Consider the following 20340-nt stretch of genomic DNA (forward strand, 5'->3'; position numbering starts at 1 on the left):
GACAATTTGTTTAATTTTCCTGTTCAATTTTTAATGCAAAAAGGATTTTTTGTTTCAGTTGCCAGCTATAAAAACTCGGGTTCAAAGAGTAAAACCTTAAATTCATTTATCACTAATAAAGTTCTTTACACAGCTAGGGTGGATTTGAGACATAAACTTGCAGAGTAATTTATCTGAATCACAACTACCACTGGTAATAAAGGAGAGTGAAAGAAAAGCATTTGCCTTTCACATATTAAGTTGGGTGTGGCAGGAATTGCAGTTAGAAGAAGTTTTGAAAATTTGGAAAGTTTTATAATGAATCAAAATGAGTTTACAGCTCTTTTGTCCAGCTGTTCTTATTAAAATCCTTAAGTATTTGCATTCTTGGAACAAGAACAAGTTACAAACACTGTTGCAATTTGCTTAGATTTCCATATTTGCCCAGGGCAGCACCATATGCAGTAAATCTCTCCTGTAGTTAGGTAACTTGTTCTTACATCTGTATTGGTTTGGAGGATCACTTTACCTTTCATTTTTAGGGATTTTTTTGGTGCTTTCTATCACTATTTTATTTTGAGTGTGAAAGTCTTAATGAAGACTTGAAAAAAGTTCTTTAAGCCTTGGGGTTTTTTTAGAATGTACTGCAGGACACTAAAAAGTTGATTTAAGCAATACAACACACGTACGCTCACAGCAAGTGCCTTGCAATGACAAAATTTCTTCCATTATCTTTCTGCAGTTGCTTTTAGAAAGAAAAGAGCTGGAAGAACTTAAAAAAAAAGGCAAATAAAATAAACCAAGAGTTTAATTGACAATTGTTTTTGAGTTCAAGCAAGCACATATAATACTAGAAACATCAAAGTGTGATATATTAGATCATATAGTCATATATGTTTGGTTTTGAATATATAGTCACCATTATAGCAAACATATTAGTGTGAAAAGTCACCATTGTTGGCAACTGAATCCTATTTTAACAGGTAAGTCAAATTCTTTCTTATGACACTTTTAGGAGCAGAACAGGCTTAATTGTTATGGGTGAATAACAAAGATGCACACTTAAGTTCATTTCTTGTGCCTTTCCATTTCTTCTCTCCCACAGAAGCTCTGAGAGGGAAATCCAGAGCATGCAATGGAATTTATGCAGAATAATTTCCCCTAAACTGAAGAAAGAGATATAGAAAAAGCCACATTCTAATTGCTTCTTAAGCTGTTTCTTTCTTCAGCCTGAAAATTTCTCCAGAGGAATGGGGATGATTCAGAACTTTCTCAGATAGGGAACTTAGATCAACGCGGAGTGATGCAGAATTAGCATGAAAGGACTTTTGAGCTCAGTGCCATGCCTTGGTTGAAGGAAGCCCTGTGCTCTGAGCCAGGTGAAGATCCAGGCAGCCTGAATTACAGTATAAACCATGGCAGTTTCTTTACTTCAAAAGACTGAGGAGAAAAAGAAGGAGTGATATATTGGGCTGGAATTGCTTCATGTGGAATGGAGGGCCCTCAATTCCAGCTCTTGCCAGGTCTTGTGACTCTGTTTTAGGTCTCTGATACCTCCTCAGCCCTAAGAAACTATTCAATGTTATGATTCAAGGAAGGTTAATGGAAGATGGACAAGGAACATCTTCCATCTCTATTGTGCAAGGAGAAAAGGATGACATTTGGGGCCCTAGACCCAAGTAAGAAAGTTTGTGGCTCAGAAGCTCAAGCACTTGTCTGAAGACAAGGCTTTCAGGGCTCTGCCTCCTACTCTCCTTAGATCAAATCTTAACGTTATAACCGCACAGTATTTGTCTGAAGCCAGTTGTACTACACACTGCTCTTGCCTGACAGCTCATTTTCTCCTGCCACACTTATATTGTTGGTAAATAGATCAACTAACTTACTCTGGGGAGCAAGAGATGAGTTGAGTGTGGAAAGAGGACAAATACACTCAATGTGTTCACTACTGACAAAGGAAAAATCTAGAGGACACTTGGGGAAACAAATTTACTGTATGAGAAGATGACTTGGCAGACCTGGAGAACAGATCTGGAAATGGTTAAGAAAAGATGGATGATAAAAGATTAGAAACAAAGAAAAATGTCCTTATGGAAGGCACACAGAGATGGCCAGGGAAGATAGGAGAATGGTCCACACTTGGACATCATTATGAACAAGGACAGATTAATCAGTGGAGAAGTTTGGAGGACAGAGTTAATTGAAGGAAAGGATTGATGTGTTTGGCAAACTATAAATTGGCAATGGTGAGAGGGAACTGATGGGGTTGATGATTAGAAGGACAGGGAATTAAAGATTTATGGACTGAGCTGTTTAGACAGATAGAATATTACAGGGGAAACATAGGATGTCTACTAAGTCTCTTGTAGATTGGAAGAAACCTTTCATTGTATCTCCCAACATGCTGGGGGAGGATTACTTGAGTCTTGTAAAACCTAATGGTGCTGTTTAACCTACATGCTCAAGTATAGATCCTTGCTTTACAATTCTTTCAAGGGCTTTAGGGTTATTCATTTTCCCTGTCCTTTCTACAGCTTTTTTTTTTTTAAGTCTATCATGTAATTGCTGTGGAGGACACACAATGATTCTCTTTGTATTTCTGTTGTGTGGTGGATCACTTTGATGAATGTAGAAATTTGAAATTGTCTAAACTTTCCTTGAGGAGACCCTTTTCCCTATAATACAGACAAATATGTGTACAAATCCACTCAACTTGCTTGAGTTATCGTGTCATGAAACATGGAAAGAGGTGGAAGAAACATTAGACCATAAGCTCCTCCTGAACCTAGAACCAAGGGATGAACTATTTCCACAGGGCTTGATGAATACAACTTAAAATAAAGTGTTGGAAAATAGTGTTACCCAGAAACTTTAGTATTGATACGCAATTACTCTAATATTTTCCTCAACAGAAGAGATAAAAATATGTAAAATTCCTGATCTTGTATGTTAACAAAGAAGTAGTTAAGAACATAACAAGGCCATACAGAAATACATTAGTACAAGGACATACACGATATAAGTTTAAAAAAAATTTTCATTTTAAGACACAGAAAAGGGCATCTGGAAAAGACATCCAAGTAGAAAAAGTCAAGTTTAAGCCCACTATCTAAATCTCCACCTCTTTCTTTCACAAGCACGGGCTTGTAGCCTCAGATGGAGTCACACATCACACACAAAACTTCTGCCACCTGCCACCTGGGAGTCCAGGTCTGGTTCTAAAGAAAAGCAACATGAGATTGCTATGTGGTTCTGAGGACACAGAACACACTCAAAAGGGCAAGTGCAAAATCTGGGCAAACAAAAATCACAGTTTCCTAATAATTTTCATGGTTTTACCTAAAGACTCATTTGCTTGACAGCTGATTCCACCACGTCACAGCCCATGGAATTCCTCTCACATAAAAGGTCTAGAAAATACAAATCCCTTCCTTTCTCCCATCATCATTTTTTCTTTCTTTCTCCTTTTTTACACAATTACCTGTTGACCTACACAAGTTTGCTAAATTATGCCACAGCTAACAAGTCAGAGAATCCCAGACAGAAGAAGACAGACTTCTCAACTCTCAGTTCACTTAATACTTTACACATGAGTAAAGTATATTGCATGTGCTTATTGGTATACATTGAAATTTCTTATGGTTTCCTAAAAACCAATAAAATCTGAGCCTCCTGTGAATAACATATTTGCCTCTGTTTCTTAGATTGAAATTTGGTTGTGCACATACACCTTGAAAAGCTACTTGAAGGAAATATTTTGTATTTATAAGGTCCATGTGGATTATGTTGCTATTGTGGTCCAAACCCAATTGCATCAGAGACAACATGAAAAGTCCACAGAGTGGGAAAAGAGAAAAAAAGCCTCAAACAAAAGAAATAAAGAAAAGCATCAGAACTCAAATAGCCTTCCCTCTTTTTAAAAACCTATTGGGAGACTCTGTCTAATAAACCTTTTGTTTATGCCCTGCATATGCCTCATTGTAGAACTGGTTGAGTCCTCCTCATTTCTCCAATATTCAACTGGTCAATACTCAATATCAAGGATTCAATATTACCAGGGAAAGCAAGAGGAAAGGGTTGAAATTTCCTTTCACTGACTAAAAAGTCAATAAACAATCACCAAGCTAAGCTGTTTCACGTTTTCACAATGGCATCTTTTGTTTTTATGAGGGTTCTTATGGAAATCAGTGCAGCTTCTAGGCAAGTGTCAGCCATGGTACCAAAAATGCTTGCAGAAATCTGGTATTGTAGAGGGTTGGGACACAATTGCTGTACAATTTGCAGAAGTTTGGCTGTGTTTGCTGGAAGACTGAAAAGCTATAAATTACTCTGAGAAGCACTAGGATAATTTAACTAGCTTTCTGCCTTCTTTCCTTGTCCCTAATCACCAAAAGCTGTATCTCTTTCCACACTGCTAGAGCCTCTTTATGCCAGTGCAATGCCCCTGGAATGTACAGCAGTACAAGATATAAGTAGAAGACACCCATACAGACAAATATAAAATGAATGAAGAAAAGCAGCACGTAGTAAAAGTCAGATGTGAGGTTTGAAGATTAGTCTTACTACTCCATAATACAGCAGGACATTCCTAATCTGTTTTGTCTACAAAGTGCGTCCAACAAAGGCTTATTTTCCTTAAGTGAGGAGGGTGAACTTCAGCTTAACAAGAAACCTTCACAAATGCCAGCTCTTGCCTATCAGTTGAACCTCGATGTTTATCTACACACAATGGTCTAGGATTAGAGAATTGCTCCTTCTACCCGCACATCTGCCAAACACGGGTAGGACACAAAACGTTTTTCCCTCAAAAGAGAAAAAAAAAGCCTCTAAAGGTCTTCAGTTTACCCAGCACAACCACCAACTTAAAAAAAACTCAAACAATTCTTTTTATTACTGAAACGTGAAATAGAAATGAAAAACATCTTAACTCCATTTAAATCCATTTTTGAGTCATCGATCATTAATTAACCCTAATACATCCCAACGAACACGAGGGAAAAAAAAAACCCCAAAAAATTGGATTCTGATCTTGTTATAAGTAAAGTTGTATTATTGCATCCTGAATTTCGCATGTGTGTTTTGCACTTCTCTCTTCATATGTTTTTATGGCGGGTTTTTGGGTTTTTCTGTTGTTTTTTGTTTTGATTTTTTTTTTTTTTTTTAATACCTTCTCACTCAGGTGCAGCAACATTCCTACTGCCAGCCCTGCACCGAAGGAGCGGTTCTTGGTCCACCCCCCCGCGCGGCAGAACGGCGCAGGGACCGAGGGAAGCCGGCCGGGAGCCTCCCCCCCGCATCGGGACAGGGTCCGGTTCCCTCCAGCGGCGGCGAGGGCGCGGTACTCTCCGCCGTCTGCGCCGGGCACCGCGTCGAGCATCCTCCGCGAGGGCGATGCCCCGCGGGGCGGGGGCGACGCGGGTCTGCGGCACTGCAGCAGCAGGAGCAGCTGCTGCAGCGGAGCCAGAGACGACCTCCCTCCTTCTCCTCCTCCTCCTCCTCCTTCTCGTCCTCCTCCTCCCCCCGCCCCGCCGTGCCGGGGGCCCTCCATTGTGCGGGGAAGCGGCCGCACACCCGCGGGATGCGCATCCCCTCCGAGCGCCGCAGCGTAGAGAGAGAGGCGCTCCCCCGCCCACGGCTGGCGGGCGCGCTGTCACACCCCCCTCCCGTGCTGCGCTTTCCATTCCCAAAGATACTTATGCACCTACCTACATATACATATATATATATATATACACACCTATGAACAAATATATATGCACATTTCCCCCCTCCCGCTGAATTGCGCTCTCCGCCCCGCGGGGAATCGGCGGGGGTAGAGGAATCGGCGCTTCCCCCGCAGCGCTGCTCCTCAGCGGCGGCATCCCCACCAGAAGGGAAAAGGTTACTGCAAGCGCGGCGAAAACAAAGCCGGCGCTCCTCGCCCCGGCTGCGAGGACCGACCCGCCAGAAGTTGCGGCGCGGCTCCCCCGCCCCGCTCCGCGGCGGCGGGACAGCCGGAGAGGCAGCCCGAGATCGCCCGCGGGCGGCGGGCACGGCGAGGGATGCCGGCTGCGCAGCGGTCAAACTTCTTTGTTAATCACACCCGAGCCCGCGGGCGGCGAGAGCGTGGGGGATGCATCCCGCAGAGCCCCCGGCAACTTTTCCCGACAACGCGCTCGCCGCCGGTACCCGCGCAGAAACTTGTTGGACCGCTAACCCTGCGCACTCGCGACTTTCGCATCCCCGCTCCCGCGGTGACCTCTCCCGGCGCCTCCGGGAAACTGTTGCCTCCCTCGCTCGGTGCCGGTGCCCGGGAGCGGGGAGCGGCCATCCTGTCCCTGCGGCTGCCGGCCAGACCCCGGCACCGGCCGCTACTTCGGGAGTTGGGGGACTCACCCTGCGGGATCAGGCGGCTCTCAGAAAACTAGCGGTTCCATCATCCAGGCAGTCCTTCCCAACTTTCCTTGCATAGGGCGAGGACAGAGCTCCGTGTATTTATATGGAGAGGGAGAGAGAGGGTGAGAGAGAGAGAGAGGAAGCGCGCTGAAGTCGACAAGCTGTTCAGCAGACTTTTGAATAAAAGGGGGATGAAACCGGATTCTTCCCAGTATCAGGACCCTGGAAAATCAAATCCTTCTCCGGAAAGGGATTTTTTCGGCCCCGTTCTCCGTGTTACTCTTAGGGCGCGGAGCGGGAGGCATTGCATACAAATAGAGCCCGGCAGCGGCCGCAGTTCGGCGGCGGCGGCGCCCCCCGGGTCCTACAGCCCCGGCGCCGGGCAGCGACAAAGCCGAGCGGCGGCGGCGGCGGCTCCGGGGCGGGCACGGGCTGGGGGACGGCGGCGGGGGCGAGTCCCGCTTAATTGATTCGTTACCTCGCCCATTGTGATACACGTCGCAATGTTCGAGCGGGAGAAAGGCACATTCTAAACGGATGTCATGCCATCTCCCCTTCCCGAACTGCTCTTGCAGGGCTATTGTGCGGCGTGGTATGAGAAATGTGTCTGATTTTTAAAAACGGGGCTTTATTTGTCTACAGCCTTGTTTCTTTTCTTTTTTCTTTTTTTTTTTTTTTTCCCTTCTCCTGAGCTGTCAAAATTATCCGTCACGTTCCCTGATAATTATGTAGTTACTTCAGCAATCAATTATTCATTGAATTCCGCTTCCCTATGCTTTTTCTTTCTCAAGTTATGGCTTTCCAAGGGCACATCTGCTACTCTGTGCAAAGAGGGTAAACAAACATTCTCTAAAATTAAGCAACTTATTCCTAATTAAAAGAGAATAAGAGTAAAAAAACCAGTTATCTGGGTAAGTTTTCTCCATTATAGAATACAAAGACAGACAATTAATAATATTTAAATTACGGTCCATTTTTGGGCGCAAGGAGTCACTGGACTACAGAAAAAAAAAAAAAAAATTGAAAAATCCAGGCAGTGAAAAGAAAAAAAAACAGATGCAGCATTTGTGTATTGACTGCTACATGGAAGGTAAACGTGAGATTATGACAACATAGGTCAACATAAGGAGAAATGAAAGCAAAGTAAACACTTATGTATGTGCAGGAGTATCACACATAGCTAAACTTCTATTACTGCCTGTAGATAATATACTTTATGTAATAAGCATACACGTAGATAATGACAATTATTAGGCTTAAAACTCTGTATGTAATGAAGTCTTTTAAATAGTGTATGAAGATTATCTGGGAATAAAGCCTGCAATATATTGCAAAACACAATGCAGCTGAAAGTCTAAACATGCCACTAGTCTTACGGGGAAGACTGGGAATCAGTGACCAGGGGACAAAACGTCCAGTGTGCAAGGTGTTGTTTATATGGCAAGGTCTTCACAGTCTAGTTAATATAGATATTAAAAGTATTATTGACAAGTCATACATAGAGCAAAAGGTTATTTGCCACTACCCCATTATTTCACCAGGTGTACAGACAGAAAGAGACAGGACAAATAGAACATGGAGGAAAACCGAGTGTTTAAACTCCTCTTGCACTCTCAGAATCACTCTTTGAGTGAAGTACACTGTACACCTTGGAACAGAGCAACAAAGAGGGCAGGAGGAAATCAGCATTTTGTGCATCAGTAGGCTCTGACAAGAGAAATGTTGATGAGTATGGGATCAAAATCAGGTCTTCAGTGCTGCAATTAAGATCTACCTCACACCTTGAATATTTAAGAGCTTGCATCTTGTTGCAAGAAGCCTCTAACTCTCTGTTCTTTGAATTCTGTTGCTGCTTTGACTGGGGTATTTAATCTTTTAGATAAATGCTACAAACAAGTAGCATTTCTGTTGTCAGAGGAGGTATACTAGAATAATTAATAAACAGCTTCTACGAATACACATCTTCAGTTATCACTTTAGCTACACATAAATACTTTTTTCCTGTTAAATAGAAGGAATTTAAGTTCCAGTTAGGTTACTTTGATATCAGCTGTGTATTGCACTAGTAAATACAAGTTGTAAAGGAAGATATTGTAGTTGTTTGCAGTTTTGACCAAATGCTGTTCCACTGTTTTGCTTTTGTTTTTCTATAGGTCTACTTGGGACAAATTGTGTTCACCTGAGAGTTCAGGATATGCCTCTCATAGTTTATTAATTCTGTTACACTTGCCATCATCACCTCAAGGAGATTTCTGATTAACATCAGTTTAAAAGATAACAGGCTCTGGGCTATTGTATTTAACAAAGTAATGTGAAATCATTGGCAAATCTAACAAAAAGAGTGGATTAGTATAAGTGCAGATGAAGGAGGCAATAACCAACACTATCACAATTAAGAAATTGCCCTGTGAAGGAGAGAAATTACTATGCCCATTGTAGAGCCTACAGAGATTAATGGAATATGGCTGTGAAACTGTTTTAATAGATAAATTGGGTGGGTGGTTAAACATCTGAGCGACGATGATTACTTTGTAGTGAAACAAAACAAAGAGGAATAAATCACAAAGCTGCTCTATTACCACAATTAAAATGCAATTGCTTGATCAATTATCACTCCAGCTAATAGCTTGATGGAAGACAAGCAAATAAATAAAACATTATGCTAACCAAAGTTCTTTGAAATATAGTAGTAATATCTGTACACTTATATGGTCCTTGTTTACATGCATTTATGCCTAATACATGTATACTACATTACATGACATAAAAAAGGCTGTATATATTGTGTTTAGATATTCCTTTGTAGTTTAAGGGTAAACATCAATGATACATAATCGTGATAATGCATGCAGTGGGTAAATATCCAACACATGTTTAGATAACTGCAACATTTCATTATTTTCTAGATCTCTAAGTATCTTCTTGTTTTACATATGTAACAGCCAAAGGTGATTTGGAAGAATTTCCCTTTGGAATAGTTTCCAAGGTCAGCATATGTGATGGCACATGTTGGTTTCCAGTTTGCCCTTGGAAAATGACTGGAGTTTATGTGGGCAGGGGGAGGCAGTAAAGCAAACTGTGGCTGTCATATATCAGCATTACATTTTTATATCCAGTAATCAGCAAAGCGTGCATTCCTGTGCAGGAAGGTAAGTGGTAACACGTATGTTTGTATGAAATAAAGCCTAGGGTGTAAAGGTGAAAAACTTGTACACAGTGAGCACCCAGTGATAACCTGATCCAAAGTCACTGGCAATGAGCAGACCTGTCCCCTTGGCCCAAAGTCCTGGTCAAATATAATATTTGATTTCTCTGTAGAAGTATTCATATAGTTTGAATATGTAGGGAACAAACACTTTGTAATGGTTATTGAGCATGGGGAAAAATAAAGTATAGCTGTTGACTAATTACAATACAGATTCTGTTAGAAGTTGAGTAATATATAAGAAGATGCTTCAGTGAGTTTCTCAGCTATAAAAATGTAAGTAAATGGCAAGTAGCTCCTAGATCCAGTTGTACAGAGTTATGTCTGGGATTTCTTTTTAACATTTTAAAGCTTTTTTTAATGCAAAAACATTACACATGTTTGGCAAACTTGTTTTGCCTTTCCTGGGGCAAGAGTAATCAGAAAGAATAAAAGGCATATGGACACATTTAAAGTGAGCAGTGTATATGCTGTAAATAGGTAGGTATTGCTAGAGTCTACTAATGAAAGAGCAGAATTTGTGCTCTCCCTAAAGCCATAAGAGACCTCACCAGATCCCTTGTGCTCTGTTTTTGTCCCAAATATAGGTGGCACCTACATTAAATCCTTTCACTTCTGTTCTTGCAGTTAATTTTTATTCTTGTTTGTCTATATTCAGCAGTTTATTTGAAAAAAAGTCTGAGACATTACCGCCATCTCATCACTTCTGGATGAAGCAATTTGAAGCATGGGGACTCCTTCCTTTCAGCTTCCCTATTCATAAAGGCAAGAGATGCCACCTGACTATCAGAAAAAATCTACTGATGAAGGCAGAAATTCAGTGTGGGGAAATTTTGCAAGGGAAACAGTAGAATGGTCTCTGAAGAACAGTATTTGAGTGGGAAATTGGACTTCAAAGTTCTCCTAGAATTATGGGCTGGACCTTTCTCAAGTAGCCTGTATTAGGCAACACCCTAAAAATGTAGGATGGAAGGAAAGGGAATGGAGAAAATAAAATTCAGAATGACTAAAACGAGATTTCAAAAAGGAATTTGATAGAATCAGAGAAGGGTTTGGATTGGAAAGGATGGTAAAGATCATCTCTTTCCAATCCCAGCCATGGAAGAGACACCTTCCACTATCCCAGGTTGTGCAAAGCCCTGTCCAACCTGGCCTTGAACACTTCCAGGGATGGGGCAGCCCCAGCTTCTCTGGGAAACCTGTGCCAGGGCCTCACCACTCTCACAGTAAAGAATTTCTCCCTAATAGCAAATCTAAGCCTACTCTCAGCTTAAAGCCTATTCCCCTTGTCATATTACTACATGCCCAAACCTACATATATAGGAAAATTATACTGCATTGAACAGAAACATTGGTCTGTAGCTAAGAGTAAACAATAATATAAAAATCCCAAGCTTCCTTACAACAGATGTGCAGGAAAGACAACCGTAGGACTAAGGACTGATTTCATGAACTCAAGCTGGCAGTTGTCTTTGTTGCAGTGCATGAAGAATATAATTGAAGAGGAACAGTCATTCAGCACCTCATCCCCTTGTAGGGTCACATACCTAGCCCCCCCATACAATCCTTTTATTCCAAAGCCCAAGACACTTTCAGTCTGATTGACAGCCGTTAGCAGCAGATTGGAATGGCTGCAGATCACAACTCCATGGGTCTCTTGCATTTTGGAAGAGTGAGGGCTTTCTGTTCCTATTTTTTTTTTTTTTTTTTAATATGGAGGAGAAATTAACTGTTTGGATGTTTTCTGCTGCAGTTCTGTATTATTATCTATTGTGATGTATTGTGAAATTGGAGACCTGATCATTCTATATGCTACATGTTTAGTGTTTTTTCAGAACTTAAAAAAAACAAACAAATAAACATAAAAAAACAAAGACAAAGCCATGAGCTGTAGTGGTGCATAAAGACTGAAGGTTAAAGTGAACTTAAAGTAAATGTGAAAAATAGGAACGCTACGTATATACACTTAGCAAGGGCTGCAGGGAAAAGATAATGTCAGGAAAAAGCTAAATGAGTTAATGCATTCCAAAAACTATAGAAAATAAAAAAAAATCAAAAGTGTTTATCATAGGAAAGTGGAGTGTCAGGGAGTAACTGTTGCTGTCACCAAAGGAAGAACAAAATAAATATTGAAGAAAATTGATTCAGACGCCAGTGTCTTTAATTTCCTATATACTTTTTCCTTCTGCTAAAGAAATCCAAAGAGTCATTCTAAAAAGAGTTTTGATGGAGCTTCAACCAAAAGTTTAAAAAGCATGCCTAAAGAGATTGGATCTATGGAAGATATCAGTTCTGGATTATATCACATTTGATTTTAAGAGAGTAAACATAGAAAGATATAATATCTTTAACTAGACCCACATCTCATTCACATCCATAGACCTTGACAGCTTCAGCAACAGGAAAACTTGCATTTTGTTTGAAATATGAACTTGACTTGCTTGGTCATCAAGTCTTCCTTACAACACTGGAGGAAATCTTGACAATTTGTCTCCAATTTAAAGTGTACCAAAGCAAGTGGAAATAGAAAACTCAGTGCGATCTTTTTCTACGCAATGTAGATAATGCTGGTTTCAATATAAACTGAAACAACAGTATAGAAAGCATATACAACATCCACTATAACAGCACAAGGCTTCAGGTGTACATAAGATTTTGAACTACTGCAGACATCTGAACTGAGGGTTAGTGCCTCCTGAGGGCAGGGAGTGTATATGGAGCAGAGGATACCTGGATTCTAATTGCTCTGTGCTCTACGGGAGTGTATGATCTCCTGCTGTCGCTGCTAACATGGTCCTTCAGCAAAACCTGGGCTCTTGCTGGAGCAGCAAGAGATGTGAAAAGGGTGGCAACTCCAAATTTCTTCTCTCTGTTATTTTTACACTTGCTTTTCGCTGACAGAGGGTAAGCAGGTTGTGCTGTTCGCACTAGTGCACCCTGTGAATCAATGATTTGTAAAGGATGACTCACCCCAGCCATGCTTGATCCTATTTGAAAGGCCTCTAAGTGTGTATGGCAGGAGAGATTTTGTCAGGAACTCAATAAAACACTTAAAAAGTTAGTGAAGTTCTTTGGTTTTTTGTTTGTGTGTGGATATATCAAGGGGCTGGAATACAAAGTAATTATGTCAGCAAGTTTACTGCTGGGTATAAAATAAAGTCCTATCTTGTCTCAGATCTGCATTGCTTGGAAGTGGTGAAAGAATGGAAGGTTTTCATTAAAACTATGTTAAATTTAGAAGGCAGTTCTTTCTCCACCAATGTATGTTTACCGGTTGGTCAATAATGTTTTGTTAAGGCAATATTTTGGGGAGGGAATTGAGTATCTAACTAACAAAAAGGTAGATATATTTTAGGGAGACATTAATTTCCTATCAAACACACAAACTCTAGAAAAGCCAAAAATGTTAACCAAATCCTTAAATCCAGAAGCACTACTTTTGTATCTCCCTAGTACAGCTGCAATGCTTCTGCATCGCTTTTGTTTTAGTTTCTCAGCCATGCTTCATTATGGCCTGTACATTCCTTATGCACAGAAAAGTATTTTTTGAATAGAAAATAAGTTTTTATTAGCTCCAGGGTCTGCACACATGAGAGAGGAGGAAGATTTTAGTAGGTTTTTTTTTTTAGGAGTTGTGACATGTGGGAGGAAATTATCTTAGTCAATAGGAAGGCAGGTGTGGATGGGAGGTTGTCATAGCTGCCTTTAAGTGACACTATCTTTCTTTCAAAACCTGGAATTTATTTTTAGCTGCACCATATGACATATAGGAAGAATAAATCCAGAGCTAGGAGACAGTAAAGGGTCTTCCTGTTCTTAACCAACCTCCTGAGATGAATCATTGATGGGAAAATGCTGATTAAGTCACTGATGATGTGTGCAGGTGTTTCCTTTTTGTTTGGGAAACCTTAAGAGAGACCCATGGGAGGGAAGGGGTAGAGTTGGAGAGTGTTTGTAGAAGGAGTGTTGTATCTGAGAGCATGTGAAGGCAAGTATGTGGATAATGTAGGCTGTTTATGAGCTTTTTTTATTTATGTTACTGTGGTATATAAGAGTTTGTTGAATCTGTAAGCTTTGAGGAGGGAATTGTTTGCTACTTTGTGGGAGAAGTGAATAATTCATTCTGGTTAACTTAGCTAAACTAGTTCAATCTAGTTTATGTTAAGAATTTGATTATGCTGGCAAATGGATTTCATTTTCTAAGATATTTCTCAAGCATGAAAAAGTTATGTAAATAGTGGGAGGCAAGGATAAAAACTGGAAACAAAAAGCACAAGGAAAGAAATCAAGATGGTCAGCTAGAATATGAGTATGTTTGAAAGAATGAAAATGAGCAATACAATATCTGGAAGGGTTCCCAGGAACTAGGTTTGTTAGGTGAGGAAAAAGGAACTAAAAAAACTTAAACACCTGAAAAAAGTTTCTTTGACATATTTGTGATTATTCTGCAAAAATCATTTAACAAGTGTTTGATAGGGAGCAATTCTATATTTTTAAACGTTTTTATAAAGTGACTCCTTGAAAGCTATACCTTGTGTAACTCTAAGAATTCTTCTCTTTACTTTTGATTTTTTTTTTTCTAAAATACTGTCTTTTACAATAATTTATGTTTTTAGATTTAATTTTTTTATTTTTATTTCTTTTGTAAGTGATAGTTTGGAAGGGGCCTTCCAATTTATTTTGAGTGCTCCCTCAATTTTCATCCCTGACTTGTACCTTGGAGAAAGTAATGTTTTCTAGGAAACTTTAAATCCACTCTTCAATAAAACAATGAAGAACTATTAAAACCAAGAATTAACTCTTTTCCATTTAAAAAAAACTGTGTTTTGGAATTTTTCTGAAGATGCTCTGAGGTTCTGTGCCACAGGGGAACAAAAACTTTCTCTCAAAAGGACTTACTGAAGCACTTTTAAAGCAAATTGGCATGGTTTGGTCATCAGCCAAACCATTCCTAAGCCATAATCTTAAATTTTATCCCCAAAAAAAGTCTTACACTGCACCACTGAAAGACATTTTTGCTTTTCTTTTTTTTTTTTTTTTTTTCTCTTGTGGTTTTGTTTTGCTTTTTTTTCTTCTCACTGGAATACATTTGCTGTGCTGTGGTTACAAAGTCATATGTTGTTTCTTCAAAACCTGGAACTGTGTTTTTGGCTATGTCTTCTACCAATCAGACTTTTATTAAGGCAGTCTCAAGAATACAGACTTTTTTGGGTTTGTTTTGTTTTGTTTAAGGTTATCAGGCACTCACAAGAAATCAGTAAACACTCTCTATCTCTATGTCAGCTGATTGGATTAAATGAAGTTACATTCCCTTTTCCACATCTGTTTCTCTACTCTTTTGACACTGATACTCTCAAATGCGTACAAAAGTTTGGGCTGTGCTTGGTGCACAAGGGTTGCTGAAGCATTAGATGTTGTTATTGGGTGCTGTATTAGAAAATAATTAATTAGATAATAGTTAATGCTGCTGGAAAGACAACCCAGACTTCATTTGAGCTACATGGAGAAGCCCATGTTTATATGGGGACTGTGTGTTCTCAAAGTTTTGTCTAATTTTAGGGATAAGTCTAAAAGAAGATTTCTTGTGTTTTCACTAAATTTTTGGGGGGTGTAGTAACATGAAGCCAAGATATTTATTTCAGTGATATACCAAGCAGAAACAAACCCCAAAATTCTGCATGCAAATATGATTTAAGATGACTTAAAAAAATATATGTATGTGTATGTCTAAATTACACTGTTTTTTCCCTTACTGCTGTTTTCTTCTCTTTGTCCAATTAAATACTGCTCGCTAATCCTCCCTGTTTTCCAGTTATGTGAAGAGATTAAGTCATCGAATACAGAAGATATATTTTACCAGCTTGCCAAAATTTGAAGCTATTTATAACAGTTGCTTTTTGTAGAAGAACGATGATTGGTTTTGCTAGTTTTTCTTCATAATTAGGGTTGTTTGGCTGGTTTTGAGGCTGGGAAGAACATGAATAACAAGTGGTATTTTAAAGAAAAAGTGTCTATTTCCACATGATACCACCATATAGTCACTTATTCTGATGTTTTCTTCCTTACTTTCGTGGTAGTCTCTAGAAAATGAATATAAATTTCTCTTTGCTCTCTTTTGCTCATTTTGAACCTCGTGTTTTTGCTTCTAGTGGGAAGAAAAATAGCATGAAAATGAGACACAACTCAATCTGAGTGTCAAATCAATTATCAATTTTCTGTTGTCTTTCTTCTTTTTTAAATTTAAAAAAATCATGTAGAGTAGTACAGCGATCCAAAGGCAAAGAGATATATTGCCTAGAAGGCTTCTGGAAAACTGCATCATGTAAACTTGTCTGAAACTGGGAACCAAGCAGAGTTTGTAACTATGGAAGTATCTCCCATTCTCAGTTTCTGTAAAATGCCTGTTACCCATGCAGACCTTTCAGCAGTAGGGGTGTGCCCATCTGTTCATGAGCTGGACAAACATACAACTCTTCCTTCAGTGAAGATTTACGGGAGAACTAAGCCCTGACACTGCCGAAAAAACCTGTGCTTTTCCCACTGGCAACTTGTACTGATGATGAGAGACTTGACTGCTTGGGAAGGTGAAGGGAGCTCTTGGGAAGCCAAGAACTGAAACTCCAGCTTGCATATGAGGTGATTTTCAAGGTGGTTTTGAAAGTGACTAAAAACAGCCCTTGATTTTTAGGAAAGGAATGGAGGCATCCCAAGTGGTGAGTGATAGGTGGAGGGCAAAGGAATAAAAAGATGGAAAAAAGTTAAGAGTCCAACATCAGCCTGCAGAGAGAGATCTGCAGTGGGCAAGGGAGCCTGTTGGACTGACTGCTCACAGAGGTCACACTACAGCAGAGAGAGAGCACAGGTGGAGGAGATGAATAATGACTAGTGAGAGGCAAGTGTGATCTCTCTGGGCTTCAGCAGGAAAACTGAACAGTGAGGAGCACTGACAAGCAGAATCCCTCAGAAAGAAATGATTATGTCCAAACCAGGGAAGGAAATGGGGCATGATGTCAAGCCCATGGTAAGACTTGAGATACAAATAAGTTTCCTTTTTAAAACCACACATATGACAAATGATGAAAACGCTAATCCTAATGATGGCTTCTGCAGTGAGTATTTTGCATATGAGGGGAAAAGTAACAATTTTCTGTGTCTTGAGACAGATCTCCAAGTTAGTAAATGGAGAATAAGCACAGCACTGCAGTGCTTTATGAGTAGGTTGTATTCAATAACTGTGTTGTGTGTAGGAGGACCGTGACTGACGACTTCAATTAGTAGAGTCTCCTCAGAGAAAAATGTTAATAGAAATATTTTGATCAATAAGGTTAAAATTTATTTTTTAATTAATGTAAATATAGTTCTTACACAGTTGCTGAATTTAAAGCTTCTGCTTGTATAAATATGTAGAAATAAGATTTTTACTATCTATGCAGTGAGTAGTTTGGGAAAAGTTGCTATTATCTCACTTCCCTCCTTCACCTGCACAAATCCAGTGAAGTTAGGTCAATTAAATAAGGTATATATGTATAACTAATACTGCCCTTGATATTACAGCACTTATGCCTGAAGTTAAACCTGGATGCAAGAGTTTTGGCAGCTAAACTAAAACACTTTAAATGAGAAAGAAAGAAATTAGACATCTAATGATTGGCGCATCCACTATTACAAAAGAGGAATAGTAAGAATACTGCAAATTCTTACATTATAATTAGCAAAACTTTTTTGTAAAACTTTTATAATTTCAGTTTTACTGGTGCTTTCAACAGTGAGATAAATGTGTTTTAATGAAAACCATATCTGCCTATTTTAAAAGCTTCAGATAGACAGATTAAGTGGAGTCAATGTTGCTGGAGGTGATGAAACGATTGATGAATAAAGCATCTGGGAAATCCTTGAAGTAACTGTTAAACAAAGGTCTACAATAGAACCTGAAATCTCCATTTGAATAGAAACTTTGGTAGAAGAGGGAAAACCTGTATGGAAAGTCGGGTTTTCATAGTTTTACAATGAATTTTACAAGAATAGCTGCCTGATTCTGATGTACAACTGGAGATTGCTGTTATCAATGCTGACACTCCCATCACTAACAGCGCTAAAACCTATTTTGCTGGTTTTATGTCAGTTCTCAGGTTCTTGGAACATTTGTTTTCTTTGTGCTAATTAAAACCTAAAACTTCATTTTACAGAATAAAATGAAATTTTAGTGGATCTAGGAGGAAAAAAAAGGCTTCAGTTTTGAGTGGGGAGGTTAATATCTTGCCCCACGTGTCAGCAATAGCATCTGGAAGGTGAAAGCAGCATCTTGACCCTGCTTGAGCAGGGAGGTTGGCCTAGATGACCCATTGTGGTCCCTTCCAACTTGACCCATTCTGTGATTCCTTGATTTGTTTTCCTTGCTGAAAATGCTGCAACAGAGCTGCTGTCAAGCCAGCTGAATCACAGCTGGGGTGTAACATCCTCTATACCCACCATTTCATGGGAGATCCTTGGAGGCCTCCACAGCTACTTTTGATGTGGATTGTATGTATTATTATTTATGTAGCATTGCACAATAGCTGGATGTGGATAAAAGTATCCCTAGAAGAGCCAGACATTTTGAAAAGCTAGATTTACAAACAAGATACAGAAGCATATTTGGTACAAGGGCTTCCCATCTAATCTTGCTTAGAACAGATTAATCTCTGTCACTCTCAGGCTTCAGTTGTTGAGTATACAGACACCAAAAATAAACTTGCAAAGACTGAAACTTATTAAAGCTTTAATATGTACTTTAAGTATATAAAAGGAAGCCTTTTTTTGTCTGCCTTTTTTTTGTAAAATTTTATATCAGCTGATTCAATTTAAACTGAATTTCAATCTTAAACCTAGCATGACTTGCTCACTTCAGGGATTTTAACATTTTTCAATAAACAGCTATAAAAATAACTCCCAGATACATTGGCTAAGTTTATCTGAGATCTGCAGGCTTTGACACTCAAGCCTGTAGTGTTAAATGTTTTGCTTAATTCCATTAAAATTCTTAATCACCCAGTTTATTTGTGAACACTAAGTAGCTCCAATTAATATGCATTAATGGACTATTGCATTCCCCAATAACTTGGGTGGCGCAGGAGTCCATGGCACATACCAACCTCTAATCACCTAAGAATTTCTGGAACATGAAAGAATAACTGAAACAAAGCAACATAATGAGCTGGGCTTTGTTTTATTCAGTTCATTGTTATGACCAAACTTCTATTGGATTTTCATGTAGATTGCCTCAGTCTGCATTTGCATTACAAATTTTTATTCTTATTGGTGTTAAATAGATATATAATACTCACATGGCCGTAACAATGAGCTTACAGGCTCACTTATTTTATTTTATAATTCAGTACTATAGCAGAACAAAAAGCAAATATTTTGCTATAATGGTTATGCTAATTGACTTTTAATGTTGTTTTATTTTCCAGCTACTCACCAGCAGTCTCCCAAGTTTAATAAAGCTCAAACATTTAATTTTATCACCTTGGAGTATTGATTATCTGTTTAACACTAAGAACAATGTGATCTCTTGTCTTTGCCTTGCTGGTTGTCTGAATTATCTTGAAGAAATAAGAGATGTGCATGAGGAGAATCTCATGCAGTAAAAAAAAGTCACTTGTATGTATTACTCATGGCTATTGTACAAAACCCACAAGACTTAAATCTCAGACTCACAAGGGAAAGAAATTTTACTGTTTCACAACTGAACTCAATATTCCCTCAGGCATTACACCCCCATTTATGTTTCTTTCTTGATTTTTATTGCCAACATAAGCTTATTTAAAGGAATGAATAGCATGCTGTCTAGTTTGAGACAAATATTTAAATTATACTTTAAAAACCCTACTAGATTTATTAGAGGGGGTATTTTTTTCAATCTTAGAGGTTATATTGTTGAGGAAAACAACATCTGTTTCAAAGAAATAACAGAAAAATAAGAACAATGGAAGGCTGCATCCATTCCACTAGTATGAAATATTTTTCACTTATGTGCCTATGAAAACTTGGAGAGAGGGGAGAGTAAAACAAGCTGTTCACAAGAAATAATGAGTAACTCTTTAGATATCATAATCAAAAAGGAAACCATGTCTTGCAATGCTTTGGAGTGCAGCATTTTATGACAACTATCAAAATTTGTGTGGGTATATTTTCACTATGTGTTAATCGCATGCTTGGAAAGAACTAGTCACTTCTGCCAAATGTATGGAATTTCTGTCTTATTGTGTAATTAATTCTTTTGAAAACTGCCATGGTATTGACTGTGCTGCATCAGTTTTCTGTTTGCGAAGTCGAACAAATTCCAGGTGTTGTGGTAGCAGATGTTTTACTATCAGTGAGTTCATAGAAACTGCCATTCTAGTGAATCACCAAGTGTGATCTTGTGCTCAGTCAGCTGGAACAAATCACAAGTGTTTCATGCTGCCTTTATTTTAAGTGTATCACATGTTGTGTCTCCAAATTTTTTTGAGAAGTGTGTGAGGCTTAACAGGGATCCCTCATTTTTCTACATATCTGTAAGTGCTTGGCACTGTTACTGGGAATATCCATTGAATTCATTGGAAAGAGGAAAATAAATGAGAAAGCAGATCACCTGGGATATTACTTTTCAGGCAGTAAATGAAGGTGGATGTGTACAGAATGTGTTGGTTGCTATTAGGATCTCTATCTTGTTAAGGAAATCCATGTTTTGTTTCCATATATCCTAGAATATTAATATATCCTGTTTAGCCAGAACAATGTTGAAGACTGACTGAAAT

The 20340-nt window shown here is 39.0% G+C and overlaps 1 protein-coding gene across 1 annotated transcript in view; it reads right to left on the bottom strand.

The window, feature by feature from the left end:
* Positions 1-6681, bottom strand: part of ROBO1 (roundabout guidance receptor 1) — a 699448-nt gene extending 692767 nt beyond the window's left edge. The window contains exon 1 of the mRNA XM_042037872.1: positions 6355-6681. The gene's annotated coding sequence lies outside the window, so the exon portion shown is untranslated. The remainder of the gene's footprint in view (positions 1-6354) is intronic.
* Positions 6682-20340: the final 13659 nt, after the last annotated feature.

Source organism: Corvus kubaryi, unplaced genomic scaffold (assembly GCF_017639235.1).
Source record: "Corvus kubaryi isolate FWS band 111438036 unplaced genomic scaffold, C.kubaryi_AGA036_p1.0 37391, whole genome shotgun sequence".
Classification (NCBI taxonomy): domain Eukaryota; kingdom Metazoa; phylum Chordata; class Aves; order Passeriformes; family Corvidae; genus Corvus; species Corvus kubaryi.